This window comes from Neopsephotus bourkii, unplaced genomic scaffold, assembly GCF_033783945.1.
Source record: "Neopsephotus bourkii isolate Nb327-2 ecotype Australia unplaced genomic scaffold, CSIRO-AGI_Nbou_v1 NB_1181, whole genome shotgun sequence".
In the NCBI taxonomy this organism is placed as follows: domain Eukaryota; kingdom Metazoa; phylum Chordata; class Aves; order Psittaciformes; family Psittacidae; genus Neopsephotus; species Neopsephotus bourkii.
In genome coordinates, this window is record NW_026901666.1 from 1,989,925 (window position 1) to 2,006,396 (window position 16,472).

At 39.7% G+C, this 16,472-nt stretch overlaps 1 protein-coding gene across 16 annotated transcripts in view; it reads left to right on the forward strand.

The window, feature by feature from the left end:
* MBD5 (methyl-CpG binding domain protein 5) overlaps positions 1–16,472 on the forward strand; it is a 161,055-nt gene that overhangs the window by 42,196 nt on the left and 102,387 nt on the right. For 14 of the 16 annotated variants that reach the window (XM_061363711.1, XM_061363708.1, XM_061363713.1 and 11 more), the window contains one exon: positions 14,568–14,665. The exons of 1 other annotated variant lie outside the window; for it this stretch is intronic. The gene's annotated coding sequence lies outside the window, so the exon portion shown is untranslated. Of the gene's footprint in view, positions 1–9,994; positions 10,260–14,567; positions 14,666–16,472 lie in introns of those variants that run through there. One more of the 16 variants, XM_061363712.1, reaches the window with a different exon arrangement.

Consider the following 16,472-nt stretch of genomic DNA (forward strand, 5'->3'; position numbering starts at 1 on the left):
TTCTCATTTTCAATAATATAGCAGTAAGCCTGGATATTTTTCCTTTACTTTCTGCTCTTTTCTGAATTTGAGCAGTGTTCCAGCTGAACTCTGAAATCTGACAGTCATCACTTCCAGCCTGGTAATGAAGTGCCGCCTGGGTGAAACTGGAGACAACCCTGACTCCAGAGCCCCTGTGTATTTGCTCCACATTTAAAGAAGAGATGTTATGTGATATTTTGTCCAATGTAACAAAAATAGTTATATCTCTCCTTAAGATATAAAAAGCAACTTTTGCTTGGGCTTAACTGTCTCCTTGCTGCCCCAGGAGGGTCTTATTTAAATGCAGACAGTCCATTTTTCCCTTTCTTAGAGAGCAACCTGTCTTATCAATTACTTCCATAAAACAGCATTTACTATGAATACCATTTCTGCTGTTAGACTGTGAAGAGACAAACTGCATACCTGATATGTCTGGATACTAAGGAAGTTAAGCACCACAATCCTTGTAATTCCTCCTGATGACTGTGAAATAGGGATGTGATGATTATGGTTCTCCTGGGAGATGTCTTAAAATATTAACAAGGTCATTTGCTTAACAAAAATTTCCAAACCTCATTTCAACCAAATAGGAAGGGACTACCGCTTCTGTCTGTTTCTGACTTAATTGTCTGCATGCTGGTTGTGGAGATGTCATCATGTGATAGTGGTGTTGCTAATGTGGAGAGGTGCCTCTCTGGAGGGTCCGCTAACGCAGAGGTGCTTCTCAAATCCCTGGGGGGAATAAGGCTGTTTCCCTGAAAGATTTTCTTTTTAGTAAAGGTAAGATGGAAAGAGTAATGATGGAGACAAAATTGAAAAGACAGAAATATCAGAAGGGATGGTAGGCTAAAGCCAGAATTTCTAAAGCTTCATTGGATGCACCTTCAGAGCTGGAAATGCCATTTGGAAGAAGTTGACTACATTACCAAGCTCTTGAGTAGCAGGTGATCTTTTCTCTGCAGAAGAATAAAGAGCACTGAGTTCTTCATTGAATGCGTCTTAAACAGGGATGTTGGGCTGTGTGAGTTGGGTTGGCCTCTCGCTCTGGGAAGGATGGGTAGCTTGGAGAAACTCAGTATCACTGGAAGGGTTGATACAGGAGTTGAGAGCCATACAGAAATGAGTGCTCCCTCCCTGATGCCTAAGTCCACTTTGCTAATAGCTCAAAATTCCAATTGAACTAAGCTGATTAAATAGCACAGCAGATTTGTTGCACAGAAATGGTGGTGTTAATCTGGCAGGCAAATACATTGGAGGGGAAATGAGGTAGAAAAAATTACGAAGTCCATCCATAATTATGTTTTTCCTTATTAAAAAAATAAGAATAAAAGCAAAAACCTACTAAGGCTTTTCTTAATGTGTCTAGAAAGTCTGCTTTTCAGGAAGGCAGCATAGTGAACTGCAAGGAAAATAGAGTTTTAGCTTTTATTTGACAAAGGAAGGGAAGAATAAAAGAATACAGGCGTCACTTGACATAAATTTGCTGTTAAAAACAACCCCAAACATTATTACTTTTGACGAGTTTCTGAAGTTTCTTGGAGTGATTTGCAGGTTCCACAGGACTAATCTATATATACTGCATGCATAATTGAAATGGGAGATAAATTCCATTCTGTTCATAATACCATCATCTCACTAGGTATTTTTTATTAAATTAGACTTGGTAACTAAATTGCTCCTTATGCCTTTTGTGGATGCTCCTAAATCATCAGCTAAATAGCAGCTGATCCAAGTCTGCCAAAAGGAGGAAGTGAAGTTTTGGAAGATAATATATTAATTGTTCCCAGTAGTAATCAATCAGAATTTGATACTTGTATGTGGTCTTGTTTTAGAAGTGTTGTAATTATGGCAGTGCTACAAATCTTGTGTTAATAGAGCAGAAGAAAAAAATAATGGTAAATATGGCCCACACTTTGAGCTTAAGCATCCTGTGGATGTTACTTGCAGAATGAATACTGTCTCTCTTGATTAAGGAAAACAGCAGGATTAAAAACATCACTTTCCCAACTTTTTTCCAGTATCATCAGAAGCAAAGCATAGACCAGCTTACCTGACTAATTAGCAACTTCTTTTCTTTTGCTGCCTCCTGTTTACTTCATGCTTTTGATAACTTTGTCTTCAGAAAAATCTTTCCTGTGTTCTAGGGGTCTTTTTCAAAGCAACACTTGGACAATAAGACATGTCGGTATTGAGGGCATGTCCTCAGCTTTCATCTGCTTTTCCTTACCTTTCATGTTTGTTTTTTCCCATTGTCAGAACCTGCAGTGCCTCCTCTTTGGTATCCCTGGCAGCAGCTGATTGTGTATTTGTTTCAGGATGTGGGTGGCCCTTCTGTCCTGCTTCTTTCCAGATGTCAGGGTGAAGGGAAAGCAGTTAGAGTAATAGGTAGATGTGAATGTAAAGCCTGAAAAAAATGGGTGTCACGTTTAGGTATTCAGATACATGCATTAAAAGCTTTTTAATCTTGCATAAAATGTTTTCGTAGATTTCAGTTTGTTGGACATGCACTGCTAACGCAAAGAAAGATTCCTCTATTAGGTCTTGCGGGATTTAGGGGCATTTGTGAATTCATTTGTTTATATTCCATCAAAAGAGAAATCCTTTGTAAAACTATGGATGTTAAAATTACAGGCATTGCCACTTGTTCTGAGAAATTATAGGCAGTTATTAGCAGTTGAATATTGAACTTAAAATGCAGAAAAGACCCCTGAAACCTACAAGCTATGATCCAAGTTTTGAGAGGAATACTTTTCCTAGGCCTTCTTTCTGGTTCCTTTCCTTGAAAATAAATAAGATTTTTAAAAATTTATGGAAATGCCCATATGATTTTACTTACAATTTTACCAGGACTTACTGCTTAAACATTAACAGAAGTTAAACAAATTATAGTGACAGGAGAGCATGGACTAGTGCAGGGACAGAGGAAGCCCCCAGCCATGGTGGTACCCATAACCAGGCAGAACAGCTCACCCTTTCATACTGCTATGAATGCATCTATTACGCTTGGAAATCCAGTGGTTCCATGGGAGTTTTCATTTTTAAGTCTTCTAACTAAAATGTTTTTTGAGGCTTTAGCACTCCATATTAAAAATCCCCTGCCACATGTCAGGAGCTCTGAACACACGCAGGCATCCCTGCTCTGGTAGCAGCTTTTGCCTTCAAATGCTTCTTCCTGTCATTTTTCTGGGGTTCTGCTAGTGTTTGGATTTTGGGGTGGGTTTTTTTCTGTCAGGTGGGGAAGCCATCTGGCACAGCAGGGTATTGAAACTCTGAAGCAGAGAAGGACTATTGGTTTACTGAATGCCACGTATAGCTGGTGCTATCAGACACCAGCCGATACCTACTGTCAAGGTCTGGCTCTGCAGAACTGATAATGGGGTTTCTAGTGATGTTCCTGTCTCCTTCTTCTGGTACTAGCTTTCTTGTTCCTATTGGTATTTGAAATGCGCTATAAAACTATGCGGTTTGTGCTGAATAGTTATGCTTCAGCTAAATGAATGGGAGAATACTTTTGAATGGAAACTGTCACAAGATCTGCCAATTAATATAGTTTTTCTGTTGCATTTGATTGCCTTTTCTGTTCTTTAAAGAAGGCAGAATAAAGCAAGGGACATATCTGAAGAGATGCATTTTTTTTTCTGTTGCTGCATAATCATCAGAAATTCATACATTCTTAAATTTACAGCATTTGGTGCCCCTAAATGGTTCTAATTTAATTTTGGAGAAGAAGAACATTTCTTCAAACAATTGAGGCCCAGCACTGCCTTTTTTTTTCCATTAAAAAAAAAAAAAAAGTCTCTGAAGAGATGTCAGTGTTTTATCTGCTGTGTAGTGTCCTCATTTCAGTTTTGATATAGTATCATGATTTCTGGTATTCAGTGTTTGAAAGCACAAGAGCACTATTTTATAACAGTAAATGTCAGTACACAGTTTTTCTCAAAATCAACCAAAAATAGAATTTTAGTCCAACTTATAGCATCTTTGCAGGTTTTAAACACTAGTACTGATAGAAAACAGTCATTCAGAAATTAAAGCTTTGTATCTACAGTTCTGTAATGCAGCTCTTTCAGTCTTTAGTTCTGTGTTTACCAGGACATCAGTTCTCTACAATTTTGTTGTAGACAGACTGCTGTGGAGCTACAGAATGCTGTTAGGGTGATAGCAACTGCTACAAATCGGAGGTGCATACTTTTGGTGCAGTCTAAACAGCAGAGGAAAAACATTGTGGTATAGAGCACTTGGACATAGATACTTGGACAATCACGTAAACGTTTTTCCGTTTTCGTTCTTCAGTACAATAGGTGGTAATTCTAATCCATTCATTTTTCCTTATTTACAGATCTTCACATTTTCAAAAGAATTTCATCTATCTTTGCAGTGTTGTAGCCACAAGATTACAGTTGACAGAAATTTTGTATTTTGTTCCCAGCTGTGTTGCCAACATACCAAGGGCTTGAGGAGGTCACTAAAAATCACTGTGCCACAGTTTTCTCTGAGTGAAGTAAGAACTCTGTCATCTTAGGAAATGTATTACATCTGAGAGTATGTTTTTAGCTACATAAGATGTTTGGATAAATGGCAATATAGACACAAAGTATTTTCTTTTGTGTATAGAAATCTTAAAAAAGGTCTAAACCATCTTTTTTTTTCTTTTTTTTTTCGAGATTGTTCAAATCTGATGAACTTTGAAAGGAGACATTTATGTGGCTGGTCATTTAGTAGCTATTTTAATTAGTCAGAATTCAAAAGAGTAGTTGGGTGAAATGTGAGTAAATCTTATTACTTTGACAGCAGTTGCTTAACTACAAAGGAAGTATATGTTTAGTAAACCCTAGTTTTCTGCGGATAATAATTGTCTTAGGTCAGCATGGAGCTTATATTTCCCCACATTTCCCCTGTTTAACTTACATGAATGAAGTAGTCTTCTCATCATCTTAAATTTTTGGGCTGCTCATAGCAAGGCAAGGCTTTTCCTATTGGTGTCCATAGTAACTCCTGGTTCCCAGTCTCTTAGCTTTGGTGTGCTTGCAGTCTTCTTCCTCTTACCACAGAAGGTCTCAGAGTTTCCTGGTTTGTTGTTCCTCTCTGAAAAACTAAGAGTTCAAACCCTATGTTCTCCATCTTCCTCTGGCTAGGGATGGTATAGATACTGGTTGGGCAGCCTGACTCAAAGACCAGATGAGATGTGAAATAAATTGATGCAAAAGCTTCTGCATACTCAGTTGAATGAGTCATAATTTCCGTACTCATGTAAAATCTCTATCTTAAAGAGCAAGCTCTGCTGTTAAGGTAGTATTAAGTAAGTGAGACTAGGAAAGAAAAGTCTAGATGCGATGTACATGTTTGTGAATGACGTGGCAGAATGCATGGCAGGGACTGAGGTGAGGAAAGCTCTACTGCCTCAGTGGTTGGGTTGATAAGGGGGCTGGAGGAGTGGTTCTCTTTGCTTATTCCTCCCCTTACATAATGTATAGCTGAAGTACAGCTTTAATTAGCTGGGATGTACAGCTTGAAGTCCTATGATGATCCCAGAGATAGTATCATAGAAAGGTTTGGGTTGGAGGGGACCTTAAAGACCATTTAATTTCAGACCCCCTGCCACAGGCAGGGACACCTTCCACTAGCCCAGGTTGCTCAAAGCCCTGTCCAGCCTGGCCTTGAACACTTCCAGATGGTTGCACATTGCACAATCTCCATGGAGAATTTTGCTTTAGCTAATTGTAGAAGTTATGCTGTTCAGCTTTAAAGACAGATTAGCTGCTAAAAAAAGTGTATAGAAGTAACCTAGAAAGGAAGGAAATGTAGATATTCATGTTTGGAAGAGAAATGGGATTTCTTTAAAATGTACTTTTTGTCTCATTGAGGGCTGGTGTTGGGGTTGTTGTTTTTTTTTCTTCAGAAATACTGTTTTGTTACTCAGAGCTTGTAATAGTACTGGGGTTTTGTCTGTATTAAAAAGTAAAGTAAGGGGTGTTTTGTTAGTGATCAGGGCCCAAGTGCTGCTGGATACAACTTCAGATCTGCCAAGACTTGCCTTCACCAGCACACTGGTGATAAAAATAGTGAGGCTTTTGTACATTTAGCTAAAATGTCCTTTTTTTTCCCCCCTAATTCTAATTAGAAAGTTCAGTTACATTGGTGTCAATAAAACGGTAAGTAAGAGTTAAAAGCAGGATAAAATTCTTTCTTAGAACAATACTGAAGCAGTGTCAGCTGTCATGCAATCTCATGAGTTCTTGATTGCTTGTCTCTGACAAAAACAAGACAGACCTGGTTTATTTATTTCTTGCTTAAAACTATTAATTAAAAAAATACTGTGGTTGCCTTTTCTGCATTATTGGGGAACAAGCAAAGAAAGTGCATGTTTTCCTTCTAGTTCTTCTTCAGTAGTAGCCTTTGCAACCGTTTTGAATCATCTGTTGGATTCTAAAATCAGAGGAGAATGTAACCTTGTTAAAGATAGCAGCGTGTTTTGTGCAGTGCTTATTCCTGTTGCTTTCTTTCTCTTCTACCACGCACATCAGGTGTAAAAAATAAAAAGCTAGGAAACAAAGAGCTCTTCAGTGTTTTTCAAATCTCGTTCTTTACATTTGCTACTAAAAAATGAGTCTAGAAAAGACTATTACCCTTCTGTAGCTCTGTGCAGATATTTCTGTGCACGAAGTTTTCTGTGTACATTTATTTCAGTGTGAAATAATCATCATAGGACTTTAAATTTGTTTGTTTGGGTTTTTCTCTCACAACTAAGAGACATACTTCCCAAAGGCAAGACTGATGGAGATTGCAAATGCTTTGTAGTATTTCTGTGGCAGTGCCCCTTACATATTCCCTTATCTAAAAGAAAATGGTCTGAGATTCTGCACCTGTCCAAGCTAATGGGTTTCTTTTAATACCTCAACATCTTTATGTAGCTCAGGCATGGCTTTTTCACCCATGTTATTTAAAGTAGCAGATGTAACTTCATCCATGTTACTTTTGATTTATGCTTGTGTAGAAGTTAGCTCTTTCAGGAAGCTGATTTGCGGAAACTAATGCAAATATTTAATTCCTGAGGTTAGAGTGTCTTCTGTTTGCATTTCTGAAATTCTAATTAACAGCAAACCCCCAATGTGGTGTGGGTGCGGACAGCACAACTGATGGAGCAGCCAGGTTTCACCGTCAGAGCTCTGGATCAGCTCAGAGGTTCACGTAAAGAAGTGCAGTCATGGGGTCAGGGTGGTGTGAGCAGTATCAGTTTCTGCATTTTAATGATTTTTGTAAAATGTTTGAACAATACTTTGTGCCATTGTGTCAGTAATAGTGGAAAATCTACCTTATCTCAAATAATGCAGAAATAGAGCAAAAGAGCTGTTTACAGTGAGAACAAATGGAAAGCTAACGGCATTAGAAAAATGCATTGATGTTTTCATATAGCTATGCAATATAATATTTAGGTTAAACGTAAACCTACTGGTTTTAAGACTTAGTAAAAAAAAATAAAAAAATAGTGTCTAAAACCAATTTATTACTTTTTCCCCAGTGATTTTTGAGCATTTATGTTGATTATTGTCACGCATTCAGACAGCTTAGTTTCTTCGAAATTGCTGTTCAGGAGTAAACTAATGAGAAGGTATTTGGGATTTAGAAAGTTTCGTATCTTAGAATATACTAAGTGTTGAGTTGTATCTAAATAAATGTTTTGTCCCCAGTCCAGGAAGAAAATACAAAAAAAAAATCAAAACAGAATCTTACATTTGAGCAGAGACATATGTTTTGTGGGTTGGCACCAGACTAAGATGCAGAATCTTGTAGAACCAACTCCTCATACTCCAGGATATTTAGAGGAAAAACATTCATACCAAAGTGCTAGAGAACTTTTTTTTTTAAAGACATAATAATAAAAAGAAATTAAAAGAGAGCATCTGATATGCTGTACAAAGGTATTCCAGCCCCGGCCAGTAAGTTGGCTTCATTGGGGTCCAACTAAAATGCCTCCATGAATTATTCATAGCATGAGGAATGAACAAGAGAAGTTGGAGATCTGCACACACCTGCAGGGCTATGATCTTACTGGCATCACAAAGAAGTGGTGGGATGGCTCCTGTGATTGGAGTTTTGGAATGGAAGGATACAGGCTCTTCAGGAAGGACAGTCAGGGAAGATGAGCAGGGGGTGTTACCCTCTGTCAGTGATGAGCTGGAGTGCATGGAGCTGTGCCTGGGGATGGATGAGGAGCTGACCGAGAGCTTAAGGGATTAATGCTTTTGCTAGAATAATCTTAAAGCATAATATTTTTTCCTCTTTATTGCTAAATCCTACTGTCATGCTAGTTCAGTGATAGGCTTGAGAGCTGGGTCTGTACATGCACTGGGGCATTCCCAACCGCAGATACAAGCTGGGCACAGAATGGACTGAGAGTAGAGCTGAAGAGAAGTACTTGGGAATGTTGGTTGTCAAGAAACTGAGCATGACCCAGCAGTGTGCGCTTGCAGCCCAGAAAACCAGCCATGCCCTGGGCTGCATCACCAGCAGAATGACCAGCAGGTTAAGGGACAGGATTCTTCCCCTCAACTCTGCTCTCATGAGACACCTCCCTCACAGTACTGCATCCAGCTCTGTGGTCCCCAAAATATAGAATCATAGAATAGCTAGGATTGGAAAGGACCTTAAGATCATCAAGTTCCAACCCCCCTGCCATGGACAGGGACACCTCGCACTAAACCGTATCACCCAAGGCCTCGTCCAACCTGGTCTTGAACACTGCCAGGGATGGAGCATTCACAACCTCCCTGGGCAACCTATTCCAGTGCCTCACCACCCTAACAGGAAAGAACTTCCTCCTTATATCCAATCTAAACTTCCCCTGTTTAAGTTTTAACCTGTTACCCCTTATCCTATCACTACAGTCCCATGGACGTGCTGGGGCAAGTCCAGGGGATGCCACAAAGATGCTTCAAGTGCTGGACCACCTCTTCTATGGAGGCAGGCTGAGAGAGCTGGTTTTTTTCAGCCCAAAGAAGAAAAGACTGTGGGGAAACCTTAGAGCAGCTTCCAGTACCTAAAGGGGCCAAAAAGAAACATGGAGAGGGGCTTTTTGCAAAGGCAGGTAGGGACAGGACAAAGGAGAATGGGTTTAAACTGGCAGAGGGGAAATTTAGATTAGATATGAGGAAAACGTTCTTCCCTGCAAGGCTGGTGAGGCACTGGCACAGGTTGCCCAGAGAAGCTGTGGATGCCCCATCCCTAGCAGTGTTCAAGGCCAGGTTGGACAGGGCTTTGAGCCTGGTCAAGTGAAAGGTGTCCCTGCACATGGCAGGGGGGTAGGAACTAAATGGTCTTTAACAGTCCACTCCAACCCAAGCAATTTTGTGATTCTTACAAATAGAGGCTACCTGAAAGACAGAAAATGTCTGGGGTTTACTGTCCCTTTATTTCTAGTACTGTGTAGCTGTGTCCTTTTTTTTTTGGTGGCAGTCTCAAATGAAATACAGGAAGGTACTGTAAATAAGATAATGTGGTATTAAAAATGTTATGATTTCATTGGTAAATTCACATTAATTGAAGATGAGATCATAGTGACTCCTTCTGGCTGTTAGAATGATAATCATAAAATCATATGATGAAAAAAATAACAAAACACTTGGGTGTCATTCAGCAAAATTGAAGAGGCCCCAAAGATTTAGAAGGTTCTCCTGAAACACAGAAGAAGCTTTTTCCCTATTATGCAAGGCTCAGACTCCTCAGAGAAGGCTTAAAGGTTTTGAGAATAATATTAATGATACCCTTATAATTATTGCAGTTGTTATGTATGAGAGAAACATGATGACGTATGATCAGAAGTAACATTTTCAATGGGAGCAGAATTTAGATATCTGGATTTTGGTTGTGTGGTTCAGTACCAACAAAAAAAAAGAAAATGACACAAAAGGAAAAGTGAGAAGGATAGACTTGTCAGGCAAAAAAGAAGAATTTCAGTGATGCTTAAAAAAATACGGGGAGATTTGGGTATGAATCAACTTCTTAACAAAATTGAATGCTAAGTTTGAAAGGCAGATGATAGCCTCAACACTGTACTCCATGTGCAAAGTTTTTAGGTAAAACAAGTCACAGATTCTAAAGCATTTTGAGGAATAGTTATTTAAAATGGCATGATGAAATGTTGCCTTTCTTTCCCTGTAGTTGATCCTTATTATGTGTTTGCCCTTCTTTGGGCTCCAGTTCTCGGATCATCTTCAATTTGAAGATCTCCCTGTCAGCAGGTGTACTTTCTGGTTTGTAATTACTGATAAGCATCTTCCACACTGAACTTATTAAACAAATGTGTTGATGGATTCTGTTTTGCTTTCTGTACCAGTTTATTCCTCTGACTTTATTGGTTTGGCCTATAAAACAAGTACAGCCAAGGCCAGGTATAGCTAATGAAAGAGCCGTATGGCGTGACAGCACAAGATGGAGACCTGTTGAATTAAAGGTAGTTTTGGATTGAATGTTGATATTGGCATGCCTTACTGCAGTAACACTTGGTACCTTAGATTGTGCTGGTTAGTGACTTTGAATAGCTTATCAGCAGAACTTGTTCACCTGTTTGTTTCACAAACTACTTCTCTGCACTTCAAGGTATTACATCAGTCTTAGATTATCTGAAACACATACCTTTCCTGACCCTCAACACTGTCTTGACCCTTATCTGAAAATGTAGTGGCAGTCTGCTGAGACAGCATCGCTTTCAGTCCCTGCAGAGCAAGTTTTTTATATGTTAATAGCTTCGTTTTGTATTGGGAAATTTTTAGCCGTATCAGTTCACCAGCTTGCAGTCTGGCAAGCATCATGGCACAGTGTACATCCCATTTCTTTTTCAGATTTTTCATTAGAAAAAGAGAGCGTAATCATTGTATAGCCTATGCAGTTTTATTTCAGAGGCTGATCTGGCTGTTACTGTTTTTACAAAGATTTTTAGTTTTTGGAAGCACTAGAAAAAAACAGAGGGTATCCATTCAAGTAGTCATTAAGTTGCTCTTTTTGTGGAAGAAGTTGATTTGAAGAATGTTTATTTGGAGGATGTTGGGGCGTTTAATTAGACTTAAGAAGCAAATACAGACAATTCAGATACAGCATTATAATAAAGCTGAGATGAAATAACTTTTTGTGTTACAGGCAAACTGCAAAGAACTTGGTCATTTTGCTGTTAAAGGTGTTTAACTATCATGGTTTTAAACAGCAATAAATTGTCCACAGAGCCTGATAAGTTATCTGTTGCTCTGATCACCTTTCCAAGTGTGCCCTGTCTCCTGGCAATCAGATGATCCAGGCCTGTGAATAAATACATGAGTAAAGAGAGAAATCGCAGATTTATTTTTTTTCTAAATGTATATTCAAGATTAATTAGTTGCTTGTGTTAACCTCAGTTGGATTGCTGCTGTGGTTGCAACTATCAGGACTCAGCAAAAGGTTTTCCTTTGCTCAGAGTTGGATTCCTCCATAATCTGCAAAAGACTAAACCAAGTGGAATCAACTGAAGAGAAAATCATTTACAAGATGAAATCTTTTTTACTTGATCAGTCCTCTAGTTAATTGCATCTGTTGCTCAATGAAAGGTTTCAAAAGCATTGCAGCATGTGTTGGGTTGTGTGGGTACCAGTAGGACCATTGAGCATGTATAGAAGAGTTGATTATACTGACTTAAGCTTCTTAGCAAACTTTCTGCCTCATCTCTCACAGCTATGGTTGAAGTTCCTTCATTAAGGAAGCATTCTCCAGCACAGAGAATGTCAGGACATTCTGAACATCAGGAAACACCTTTTCACTGGGATGGTGGTTGATCACTGGACCAGGTTGACAGAGTGGCTGTGAAGATGTTCAGAGTCCAACTGGGTACAGGCCTGGGCCACCAGTTCCAGGTTGCCCTGCTTGAGCAAGTGGGGTAGACCAGATGCTCTAAAAAACTCCCTGGCAATTTTGGCTGCTCTGTGGGAATTTTATTGTGGTTATAGTAGACAAGTAGTTTCTCTTTCAATGAAAAAAGTTGAAAACTAAAAAAAAAAAAAAAAAAAAAAACCAAAAAAAACCCCACAACCAAAAAACCCAAAAGTTGTTGCGCGTCTTGGCATGAGCTGATTCCAAGGGAAGCACATACGTAGACCAGTTGATCAATGCTGACCTTACCATAAGCATAGTAATTTTCTTTTTTAACTTCATCTTTTCATAGTTACAGTACTGAAATATGAAAACAGCACTAATAAATGATACTGTACAGTTACCCTTTGAACCCTGGGGGATTTTTTTAAACCATAACTGGCATTTTTAGGAGTGTTGTCTTAAAGCTACCTAGACTTGTGCAAAACATTCAACACTGTGCCCACACAACATCCTTGTCTCTAAACTGGAGAGACATCAATTTGACAGGTGCACCACTCAGTGGATAAAGAACTGGCTGGATGGCCACACACAAAGAGTTGTGGTCAATGGCTCAATGTCTAGGTGGAGACCAGTAACAAGTGGTGTCCCTGAGGGATTGGTTGGGACCAGTCTTGTTCAATATCTTTGCCGGTGACATGGACATTGGGATTGAGTGCGCCCTCACCAAGTTTGCCAGTGGCACCAAGCTGTGTGGTTCGGTTGTGTAACACCCAGCCAGTAACTCGGAACCATGCAGCCGCTCGCTCACCCAGAGGGGTGGGGAGGAGAATCAAGAGTGTAACTCCCACAGGTTGAGATAAGAACAGTCCAGTAACTAAGATATAACACAAACCACTGCTGGTACCACCGATAATAATAATTATAAGGGAAATAACAAAGAGAGAGAATACAACCGCTCACCGTCTGCCGACTGATACCCAGCCCGACCCAAGCAGTGATCTAGCCCTTCTGGGTAACTGCCTCCAGTTAATATACTGGCCATGACGTGCTGGCCATACCTCTTTGACTAGTTTGGGTCAGATGTCCTGTCTCTGCTTCCTCCCTGCTTCCCTTCCTCACTGGCAGAGCATGACACTCACAAAATCCTTGGTCAGAGTAAACATTATTGAGCAGCAACTAAAAAAATCGGTGTTAAGAGCGCTGTTCCCAGGCTGAAAGTCAAAAACCACAGCACTGCACCAGCTGCTAAGAAGGAGAACAATTACTGCTACTGCTGAACCCAGGACAGGTTGATACGCTGGAGGGACCTTGCCATCCAGAGGGACCTTGACACGCTTATGAGCTGGGCTTATGCTGACCTCATGAAGTTTAACCATGCCAAGTGCAAGGTCCTACACCTGGGTCGGAGCAATCCCAGGCACAGCTAAAGGCTGGGCAAAGAGATTCAGAGCAGCCCTGCAGAAGGACTTGGGGGTGTTGGTCAATGAGAAAATGAACATGAGCTGGCTTCAGTCTGTACTCACAACCCAGAAAAGCCAACTGTATCCTGGGCTGCATCAAAAGGAGCATGACCAGCAGGTCAAAGGAGCTGATCTTGCCCCTCTGCTCTGCTCTCGTGAGACCTCACCTGGGGTATTGTGTGCAGTTCTGGTGTCCTCAACATAAAAAGGACATGGAACTGTTGGAACAAGTCCAGAGGAGGGCCATGAGGATGATCAGCGGGCTGGAGCACCTCCTATATGAAGATAGGCTGAGAAAGTTAGGGCTGTTCAGCCTGGAGAAGACAAGTCTGTGTGGAGACCTCATAGCAGCCTTCCAGTATCTGAAGGGGGCCTATAGGGGTGCTGGGGAGGGACTTTTCGTTAGGGACTGTAGTGATAGGACAAGGGGTAATGGATTAAAACTTAAACAGGGGAAGTTTAGGTTGGATATAAGGAAGACATTCTTTACTGTGAGGGTGGTGAGGCACTGGAATGGGTTGCGCAGGGAAGTTGTGAATGCTCCATCCCTGGCAGTATTCAGTGCCAGGTTGGACAGAGCCTTGGGTGATATGGTTTAGTGTGAGGTGTCCCTGTCCATGGCAGGGGGGTTGGAACTTGAGGGGGTTGTAGCTGGGCTTGTCTCAGTGGGACAGCGCTCCGGAATTGATGAAGACTGGGAGGCCTCCTGTAATCCTAGGGTGAAATCGGTGTGCTCGGCTCGCTCCCTGAAATGTCTGTACGCCAATGCGCGCAGCATGGGAAATAAGCAGGAGGAGCTAGAAACCTGTGTTCCTTTCCAACCCTAACTTTTCTGTGATTCTATGATTCTCAGTTGTCTTTTCAAAGTTCAGGGGGGTTTAACTTTTTGTAATTTGTTAGTGTTCATAATATAACACATTTTAACACTTGTTTGTAATTTTGTCTTTTCTCATCTTTAAGTCAGGGAATGATTAATGCTGTTGTTATTTTGGTATGATAACAGTGAATTTCCCCAGTTTCGTATGTTTAGTTATAAATATGCCAAGTAATTGTTATATGCCTCAACTAGATAAATGCCTTCCCATGTAATGGCTCTGGTGCTTATCTATTTGTTTTTAACAGCAGCTAATAAATTAGTGTAATTAATGCACATTTTTGCTTTATGCCTTCTTAATTAAATGTATATTTAAAAAAAATCCTCAGTCTAGTTGGAACTAACCTGGCTTATGTATGCTTTGTGTTTTTCTTCAGAAACTTGTTGACGATGGTGATCATTGGAGGCATTAATATTGAAGAATATATCATTTACAGACAAGATCTTTGAAGTCTGTTCCCTTTTGACAGCAAAGGTACATAAAATAATTATATTATGCATTTTTCTGTAAGTAGTAAGTTAGGTTTTTACCTCAAAAATAACCAACATTGAATAGTAGCTGAAGTTTAGGAGTTTGACCACAGTTCAATTTTCAGCTTTTTTTAGGAAGTTTATTTATCCTACCGATGTGAAAAATCAGCTAAATTAAAAGAGCTGCATTTCTTTTCTTCCATGTTAGTTACAAGAGTGTGAGTCCTTAGTTCGTTTTCCACAGGGGAAAAAAGTGTCAATCTTTTGGCAATTTCTGTAAGAAGTTTAGAAATGTGGCTTCTCTTTAATTAAATTTTAGAGCCACGAATCCCGTGTGCTCTGTATTTGTGCTTTTTAGTTTGAATGTGTGAAGTTTTGAATAAAATGCATGTTAGGTATTCACGAGAGTTATGGTTTTGTTTTATTTTTTCTATTTTGAAACTAATTATAAAAACACTCTAGATAATATGGGAAGGATTTTTTTCTGGTATGGAAATAGAGCTAATATTCCCACTCATTATCAGTTGTTAATTTAATGTGTAGTAATATCTGAAATGTAGTGATGGTTATATGGTAGTAGATTTTTGGTTAGCTGTACAGCTCATCTATGAGCAAACCAATTAAGACATAATTTCAGAATGTAACTGAACTCCTAGGGGGACACTTGAATTCACTAGAAATTTACATACTTGCTTTTCTTTGTTTTAGTAGACAGGTCCAAAATGAGGTACAACTTCACTCTTCTGAATACAGCAACTTCACCTGAGACTTTGCAAAGTGAAGCATGCAAAATGAAGTTGAATGGATAAATAAGTTAATGAATAAGCGACTTAGTTCCCAAATATGATCTTTGAATAGCTCTTATTAGCTGTTTATTTGAAGAATAAAACTTATTTTGTTGTTAGGATGCTGTGACCCTGTTGATGTTCTTTTCATCTACAGTGCAACACAGTGTGGTGCAACACAGTGAAAGCCCATCTACTTAGTACAAAGTTTGTTCAGCATTCATAACTCATTTTCTGTCTTTATGCATGTCCGGGCAGCCCGGATCTGCTGGGAAAGGGCTTATTTGGATATCCTTATAACTGTTTCTTTTCAAGCAATATCAACAGAAATTCACTGGAATTGCATAGTTAGTGCATGGATGCACTACCATGCATAGAGCATCAGGGCTGGGGCACACAGGGTCAGACTTCTGTCTCACATCTGTGTTAAAAAATTAAGTATTTCATTTATGCAGTGTTTGCAATGCAGTTTGTTTTATTGCCCCTTCAGGTATCTTTTTACGGAAGTCAGAGCTTTCATATGAAACCCCTTCTTTCCTTTTTAGGTTTTTTTTCAGCCCGAGTTTACCTGAAGGGGCACTAAGCCTCTATTCATGTATATCACCAAAGGTGGTGGATGCTGGGAGATGCATCGAGGCTAATGCAGCCCTGGTGCCATTGGGTTTATGTTGTTCTAAGTTTGCTCAGCTCCCAGATGATGCTGTAAGAGAACAGTCAATGGGAAAGAGTTAAAAAGTGGGGCATGTGTAACTGACCTGCGTGACTAAAATAAGGAAACAGTAGCTGTTTGTTAGAGAAAAGCTTAAATTAAGAAAGAAATTAAGGCATTTCTCTTCCCCCTTGCCCCCCCCCCCTTTTTTTTTGACCTCCAGAAAGGAAAACCTTTTTCATTTAAAAGATGAACACTACTGAGCTGAGAGAGGTTATTTATACCACTGCCATCTTGAAGTTAATTTTTTTGAGTTTGTTTTGGTGTTCCTGTTTCCTTCAAGGACAGATCTTTGCATATGTTTTTATTTGTTCTGA